Source organism: Aulonocara sp. 'chitande type north' Nkhata Bay, linkage group LG4 (genome assembly GCF_057382095.1).
Source record: "Aulonocara sp. 'chitande type north' Nkhata Bay isolate Kocher_YH1m ecotype deep benthic linkage group LG4, A_spYH_male_GT1.1, whole genome shotgun sequence".
In the NCBI taxonomy this organism is placed as follows: domain Eukaryota; kingdom Metazoa; phylum Chordata; class Actinopteri; order Cichliformes; family Cichlidae; genus Aulonocara; species Aulonocara sp. 'chitande type north' Nkhata Bay.
The window spans coordinates 5,849,292-5,858,478 of record NC_141347.1 but is presented as its reverse complement, the minus strand read 5'-3'; positions in this window follow the sequence as shown (position 1 = coordinate 5,858,478).

The following is a 9,187-nucleotide window of genomic DNA, read 5'->3' as shown; positions in this document are numbered from 1 at the left end:
CTGAACCACCAACGATAGAAGACTGGATCCATTCTGTACAAGAGATCTATACGATGGAAAAAGTGTCATTTTCTCTTAAACTTCCAGGGAATATGGTCTAAATGGACAGACTATGTTAAGCATATGAGGTGTGATTTTGTGTACGATGTTACAACCCTGAGTACTACGTAAACCTGGCTGCCCTGCTGCCTCCTAACCCTAGTTTGTTTGTTTGTTTGTTTGTTTGTTTGCTGTTGTTTTTTTTTTTTGGGGGGGGGGGGGGGTTGTTTTTGTTTTTGTTTTTTTCTTCTTTTCTTTTCTCTTCTCTTTCTGTTTCTACCTGTGGCTCCCTATGTGTGTTTTGTTAGAGTCTTCCCAGTTTAGGTTTTGTAGAGTTTTGTGTTCAGCAATAAAAGCTGCCATTTTGAGTTCAGTCTTGTCTCCAGTGAGTTTGCGTTTGGGTCAAATTCCTGCCTGCACACAGCCGATCATGACATTATTGACCAAAGATAAGCTCACATGTCACCTCATGACACAGACACTTATTTCCACAGCATGCACGAGGACTGACAATAAGTGTCTATAAAGCCACTTCTATCTGCCACACCTGTGCTTCTGTCATGGTTGCTCTCCTCTCACTCTGTCATTTATCCACAGTCTGCCTCCCTCTGCTCCGTCAGCTGACGTCCTCTCTACACCACCTGCTGTGTTTTATCCTGCAAAAACACATTTAAGAAGCGTTGCACCGAGTAACGGGAGGAACTGCTATAAAATCCATTTAAAGGAGGTGGTGCTGAGTGCTGTGACTGGGGTCCCACCACTGACATCACGGGTGGAGGACATGTTGGAAAACTGCTACAAAGTGCTGTGCAGCCAGCAGAGCTTACAGTCTGTCCTGTGTGTCATACAGGCTCTCACACTTAGTGTTTCTGTGACACATTGAAGAGAAGTTTGTGTTGTTCACAGTTGTGCTTGTACTGAGTGACAGCTGACATGACCTAACAGGAATAATGTGTCTGTGCTGAATGAGAAGTAACACACAATGAAGTCTTGATGCATCTCAATCATCCAGGAAAGTGAGTCTGTTGCTTCTGTTCATCTGGACGCAGCGTTTTGTGGGAGAAACGTGTCGTCATCATCAGGTGACGTCTTCAGTCTCAGCTGCAGGTTTCAGTCTTACAAACAGGACATTTGCATAAAGACTGAAAGCAGCTGCAGGAACGATGGGCTGGGAGCTCCGTTCCTTCATCTTAATTATGCAGATTCTCAGGACCATTGATCAACAACCACTGATCCATGTCCATGAGTCCCATTCACAGAGATGTGGGAATGGCTGCAGTCACAGCATGTAAGATGGAAATAAATTAGAAGTGTTTAGCTGAAGTGGATTTGATTTATGTTAGTTCTTTTTTAACTTGTAGTTCTACATTGGAAGATTATTGTGATATTGAAATATAAAAATAAATTTATATTCTATTATTTTCTCAAAATAAGCGTCACACTCGTGGAAGCCGGTGTAGCCGCCGAAACGCCTGCATTTATGGAGACTTTCAGCCCCAGGTAGGCCAGTTATGGATCTTGGATCCACATTATGTCAGCAGCTCCACCGTGAACTGTGTTCAAACAAACACGCTCACGCCTCACAGACGACAGCTCACAGTCCTGTAGAGATAAAGTGACTTCGTACAGCCCCGACCTGCAGACGCTGTGCGCAGAGGTTCAGGAGCAGAAGTCCCGTTGTAAACATATCGCGGCAGACCCGACGATGTTTCCATGAACACGCTTTCAGCATCTCTTTATTGACCACTCAGCCTGTGAGTGGGTCCTGTCTTCTCCACGTCCACACCACCTTCATGAATGCGCGGGCACCCCCCTCCAGACCTGATCCCTCCGTCCGTGCACATACCACTCACACCCGTCTCCTCATAATGGGGCGAGTTTTATAAAGTGATATTTCAGTGTGAATTTATACAATGACTTCATCTTTGATCCTGACACTGTGGGGCCCCCTTATACACAGACGCGTTTTAGACACTAGTCTGTAAAGGTGTATGTTAGACAAATTGTGTTGCCTTTGATGTACATTGTCATATTGTCTCAGTAACGGGACATTGGCAGATATTTTAGACAACCCCCCCCCTTCACTAAGGTGTCGGTTATATTCTCCTCACAAATGTAATAATAACTTCTAAGCTCTCCTGACAGGATAATAACACAAACAGACACACATTGTCATGGGTAGTGAGGCAGACTCAGCGCAGACCAGAAACTCCTTCAAACAAGAGTGAATTTATTTACAGTGCTCTCCACAGTGAAACATGTGTACAACGGTGTTTGGGAAAAGGGGCCGGGATTCCAGGGTCCGGGTGTGAAAGGGGCCGGAGTCCAGGAAGAGAAGGTTTTCACACGGATTTCACAAACAGCTCCTCTTCTCTCCACCAGCACTCTGGCTCACGCTCAGTCACAGTGCACAGGGAACGGGTCCAGGGGGAATGCTGACGGCTCAACGATCCAGCGACGAGTTGAGCAGGTCCGCCATCTTAAGTAGTGCTCTAATTCGTGATCGGTGGCAGGGGTGCTGATCATCCCCAGGTGCGTGGGCCAGGGGCGGGAGCCCACACTGAGCTCCGCCCCGGCAGGAGAAAGAGAGAGCAGAGGCGAGAGAGGGAGAATGAACAAAACTAAGTGTCTGACTGGCGTCAGCTGGCGAGGTGCGGGGACCATGACACACATGGAGCTGACTGTGAGTCCACAGGAGGCCTCCGTCCCCTCACTGTCTCTGCTGTGGTGAACATCTGGAGTCCTTTAACTGCTCGTCTCACAGGAGACTCAGTGAGGACGCCTCTGGTCTGCTCACTTTATCTCCACCATCTCCACCCACATCACTGACACTCAGCCCCACCCTGTCTCTATCTGTGACCTTTCACCCACTTTAACTAAGGTGGTGATCTACTGTGATAAGTTTCATCAGAAGCTTCATGGTAGAATCAAACTCTGTTGGTTCGTTTGCACGATAATGTTAATCACACACACACACGCATGTACGCACGCACGCGCACACACACACACAACAATTCTCACACTGGGGTTTTTGCAAATGATATCAGTGACCACAACCAAGACCACAAACAGCTTTTAAAGGAGATTTGAAGCTTTTCTGGCAGCAAGCTTCATGATTTATGGGACTATAACTGGAACAGAATCTACCTGATCACCAATGGTGACGCTCCAGATCAAACCCTGATAACTCATAACCTACATGGTCATTTCAAGTGTGGGGGATGCATTAATTGTCAATACACCAAAAATGTCAAATCATTCAAAGACCCTATAGGTGACAAAGCCATTGCCACAAAGGGCTTTATCACATGCAGAACTAAAAATGTAATCTACATGATACAGTGCCCATGCAATAAGATATATATAGGAGAAACATCCCGCCCTCTTAAAGATTGAATTAATGAACACAGAAGTTCGATCAAGAGGAATGATTCAACCAGCCCTGTTGCAAGACACTTCAACGATAAACATCCAAATTCACCATTATTTTTCCGGCATTGAAGCCATTAAACTAAACCAAAGAGGTGGCAACATAAATTTTATCCGGAAAAAAAGAGAAGCATCTTGGATATTCCGTTTTAAGAGTCTGCACCCCAGAGGTATGAATGAGCATTTTTCGATCAATGAGGTTTTATGAACTACATCTTTTTTAAAAAGAATTATTTTAATTTTTTTATCCTAATTTTATCAGTTAAATTACTCTCACATGAGTAATGTTTATTCAAGTAATCTTGTTAGTTCAGCCAAAGAAGGAGTAGCGTGCTAGACATCTCATCTTAAGTCTACATTTTAAGTCTAATCTTTAGAGACTTTACAATTTAGAGACATAAATAAGGTTCTTTTAACAAATGTGTTCCCATGTGATGATGTAATCTTGTTTTCTAATTCTAACGTGCTTTTACCATTAAAGACTGCCCCCCTGTTTTTGTTTTGTTTGTTTAAAATCTGTGTGTATATTTATAGCATCCTTCTTATGCATTTCATGCATGTGTTATTTTCAGACATATGGGGGTTATGTCCCCCCCTCCTCATCATTAATGATCTAGCCCAGTATTTACTTGGGCGGGACTTAACCAATTAACCAATACCTACCTATTATATGTCAGCTGACCTATCTATGAAGTTTTGACTGGTTAATTTGAATTTTTTTCTGTTTCCTGTCTTGTATTTAAGCAATTCTTTACAATGTTTTACTATGAGCGTGATGAAGGCCACAAGCCGAAACGCGGTGGTCAATTATTAAAGTTGTTCTTCTTCCCTCAAGTGTTGCTGGAGTTCCTGCTTTTTTTATATACAAGTTATATGCCAGACAAAGGAGGAGGTGATCAGTGCAATATAAGGTGCAATGTGATGGGTGGTGGTGCACAGTGAGTGTCCAGGGTGCGAGGGGTCCTTGAGGATGACATTGCCAGTATATAAATGTCTCTGAGGGAGGTTAGTGTCGGGCCCAGGGCCGCTCTGCTGCCCTCACCACCCGCTGCAGTTTCCTCTTGTCCTCCACAGCAGCTGAACCACAGTGTGCAGCAGAAGGAGCTCCATGGTAGAAGTTCATTAGCAGTTTGTGATTAGCATTCTTGGACATACGTAGATCTTGTGGAGATACAGAAATTATTTTTACTGCAATAATATAACCTGCATTATTAACATTGCCTTAATAATATTACTTACAGGATTGATATTGTATCAAAGATGTTTGCCATCATATTAACCTTTTTCATTACAGGTGTAGCTATGATCATTTTATACACATTGCATATTTGTGCTCATTCAGAGTTGATGTTCAGTCTATTAAAGGTCTCAAGCTTTGTGAAGCGCTATGTCTTCACAATCCATTGTGTGGGTGACCTGGAACATAGAAGGCCGCGTACACGCTTGCAAACACATATAATCTAGAAACTTGCCAGGCCAAAGGTCTGGAATTCATTTAGCTTCTAACTGCATGTTAGTCTACTTGGTAACAGATGACAGGAGAGCAGTTAAGAAAGGGATCAGTCTTCAGGGACCATGTAGGCTTGAAATGTATTACCATGTATGGCAGGTGTTATCAAAAACTGAACTTTTGTATCGCTTTTTACACATTTAAGATGTACCATTGACTGTAATCGATGTATTTTAATCTGTAATTGACGCACGAGGGGGCGTAAAACCCTGATGCTATGAAATCATCATCTTGTGTATTCTTAGGGGGAGGCGTTTTGCTGATGTGATGCTGTATACTTCTTCTCCTGCGTGTGTTTTAATAAACTCATTGTCTGATTGCACTCTCCTGAGCCTCTGCTGGTGTGTTCTGTTGCTCAACATTTTTCGAACTCGAAACAATCTCAAATTAAAAACCAATGATTGATGCAAAACTCATTTGTTACTTTGGGTTTGCTAGTTTCAGTTTATTTAATATGAACTTTTAGTTATGTCATTTCTTCTTCAAGTAATGATTCAAGACAAAGAGAAGGTAATAAGGCAAAGACGTGGTATTGGCCACTAGTGAAGTGTGTGACTGTCAGGCTGCCAAACAAACCTCTTCTCCAGCACGTCACACTTGTGGAGCTTCCTGGAAACTGTGACTGTAACAAGAGCAGAGATCAGATGTGGAAAGGGCTCATTCAAGTTTAATTCAAATGTATCTGCGCCTTTAACTTTATCTGCACCAAGTCTGATCTGTGTGATCATTCACATGATCTGAAAGCAACTTAAAATTCAAATATAGATCTTGGGGAAGAAACACTGACTCCACATTCACAGGAGACTGAAGACACAAAAATAAAAGAAATGAATCAGCCAGTTGACCAGTGTGCTTATTTTAGGAACTGTTTAATATTAGATTTTTCATAAACTCTGAGACATTGTAAGTACATTTGTAAATACACCCTCTAGTGTAAAATTTGTGTTGATGAAGATGAAACAAGGGTTGACATTTCAGCAAACAATGATCCCAAACACAGCCAGCTGGTTTCAGAGAGAGAAACTAAAGCTGATAGAACGGCCATTGACCTGAATCCTCACAGTTTATAGAAGGGGCCCTGTTGATGTGGAGAAACGTCTGAGCACATGTAATGTGCAAGTTAAGAGCATTTGAGCATCTCATGGTGGTTACCTCAGATACTATCTGTCACTTTGTGTAGAGCCACGCCCACAGCGCACAGAATACATGTGTTCGACTAATTTGTCCACCAGGAGGCATCTTGATGCTGTCATCATACACAAAGGCTTTTGTACAAAGTGTTAAACAAACTGCAGCAAGTGTGTTCAAGACTTTTTCCCTGTCTTATTTCTCTTTATTACACATAATCTATGGAAACGTGTGGTTTGATTACTTTGCATGTGTGGATTTGATGGGTTGTTGCCACATCTGGTGAGATTTTCATGTCAACAGAACCTTCTGAAATATATTTCTTTAGAAAATTGGTGACATTCGTCCAATACCCGCTCTAGAAGAAGCCCTACAGTACAGAGATTCTAAAGACTGCAAGGTGGCATCAGCAGGTATTGAGGTAAGGACAGGAAGAAAGTGGAAGGCTGAGAAGGCAGTTGAGGTGGCGGAGTCACACCTAAGGCAGAAAACACTGGTGAGGGTCTTAGCAACAGGGGGAGCAGGCTTGGGGTACTTCCCAAAGGCCCAGGTCAGCAGGGCACAGGGAAAGGAGAGACACCAGCTACTCCAGGAAGAGGTCCGAGCAGGTGTGGAGGAGGGGCGAGTAAGTCGAGCTGTAGGCCTTAAGCGGCAGAGAGCATGGACAAGGTGGGAGAGCACCTTGCAGCGCAAGGTCACCTGGGCAAACATCATGCAGGCAGACTTCCACCGGATCCGATTCCTAGTGCAGGCAGTATACGATACTCTGCCAAGCCCAGCAAACCTCCATCTGTGGGGGAAGAGCGAGACACCTGTCTGTCCCCTGTGCTCTGGAAGAGGGACCCTAGAACACCTCCTTAGCAGCTGCCCAAGGGCCCTGGCCGATGGTCGGTATCGTTGGCGGCACGACCAGGTGCTCAGAGTAGTTGCTGAAAAGATTGCCTCAGCAATCAGCACCAGCAAGCATCATCATGCTCCGAGGAAGGCAATCTCTTTCATTAAGGCTGGAGAGAAACCCCAGGTGCGCCCGAATTTAACTACCGGCCTCTTCAACACAGCCTCTGATTGGCAGCTACAGGCTGACCTGGGTAAACAGCTACAGTTCCCTCAGAACATTGCAAAAACATCCCTCCGTTCAGACATGATAATTATTTCTGAGGCCTCAAAACAGCTGATCATGCTGGAACTCACAGTGTCCTGGGAAGAGCAGATCGAGGAGGCCAATGAAAGGAAACGAGGAAAGTACTAGGAACTAGTGCAGGAGTGCAGGGGAAGGGGCTGGAAGACTTTCTATGAGCCCATAGAAGTGGGTTGTAGGGGCTTTGCAGGACGATCACTATGCAAAGTCAAGAGGGCTGATCCGTGGGTAGCTACTGGTACGCAAGTCGGGGCCTGATCACCCCCAGCTGGGTCGCCTGGGCGAGGGTGTATGATGTTGTGAGACCCGAAACACCTGATGACCCCAGGATACATCACTGAAGATGCGTACCAGTGCATCCCGGAGATGTGTCTTTATAGTCTTTTATAGTTATAGGAAAGCTTGGCTGAGGTTGGAATCTGCCACACATGGAGTTGAAATGACAAAAGATGAGACTGAGAAAAAAATATGAGAAAACCGAAGCAAAAATCCTCCTTATATATGACTTTAATTATCCATAAAATCATCAACTACAACTATTGAACAGCGTATAAGTTAAAGTAAAAGCTTTAAAACCAAGTTAGTACAAACATCACTAATGTCACATAACTTTGTCTTGGGCAGTTAAAGGTGAGTCTGTCACGGTTCTTTGTGACCCAGCATTTTAACTTGTATTTTATATTGTGCTTCTAAGTCCTTGGTTGTGCTGTTTTGTGGGGAAACAGGAGGTGTATCACTCCTCCTGTTTCCCCACAGCGTTTACACTTCAACCTGCTGTTGGTGGCTTTTTTGCTGTGACATGTAAAAGTCACAGTGGTATAGTGTCTCTTTAAGACAACCCAAGTTGAGGGTTAATGTTGTCATCGGTATGCGCCACTGCCCTCTCTGTGAATGTGTGGACATGTGCTTGCACGCTAGTGCATGAGGAGGGACGGATTTTATGTTTTACCTCTCCAGACACCTTTCTTTTGCAACGTTATGGGTTGTACGAACACTGTGCTATGTTTGTAAACACTATGTTTGTTAAGCTGCAGCCGTTCAACCGGGCTTATATGGTTGCCGAAGAGAAGGTCGATCGTGGCTCAAGAGTTGGCAGTTCGTCTTGTAATCGGAAGGTTGCCGGTTCGAGCCCCGGCTCGGACAGTCTCGGCCGTTGTGTCCTTGGGCAAGACACTTCACCTGCTGGTGTTGGCCAGAGGGGCCGATGGCGCGATATGGCAGCCTCGCTTCTGTCAGTCTGCCCCAGGGCAGCTGTGGCTACAACTGTAGCTGCCTCCACCAGTGTGTGAATGTGAGAGTGAATGAATAGTGGTATTGTAAAAGCGCTTTGAGCGTCTCGAAAAGCGCTATATAAATGCAATCCATTATCAGGTGCATTAAAGGACACACTGTGGAATTCCCAGTGTGAGTGTGTATTCTCTCTGTACCAAAGACGCCTCGTCCCAGTGGCCCCCAGGATTACAGGCCCGTGGCACTGACCTCCCACATCATGAAGACCCTGGAAAGGCTCATCCTGGACCAGCTGCGACCCATAGTAAGACCACATCTGGATCCCCTTCAGTTCGCTTATCAGCCTCGTCTCGGAACAGAGGACGCCATCATCTACCTGCTCAATCGTGTCTACACCCATCTGGACCAGCCGGCGAGCACTGTGAGGGTCATGTTTTTTGACTTTTCCAGTGCTTTCAACACCATCAGGCCGACCCTCCTGGGTGATAAGTTGTCAGCGATGCAGGTGGATGCTTCTCTGGTGTCCTGGATTGTTGATTACCTGACAGGAAGACCACAATATGTACGTCTCCCACAGTGTGTGTCTGACAAGGTGATCAGCAACACAGGGGCACCACAGGGGACTGTCCTCTCCCCCTTCCTCTTCACCCTCTACACCACAGACTTCAGCCACTGCACAGAGACCTCCATCTTCAGAAGTTTTCTGATGACTC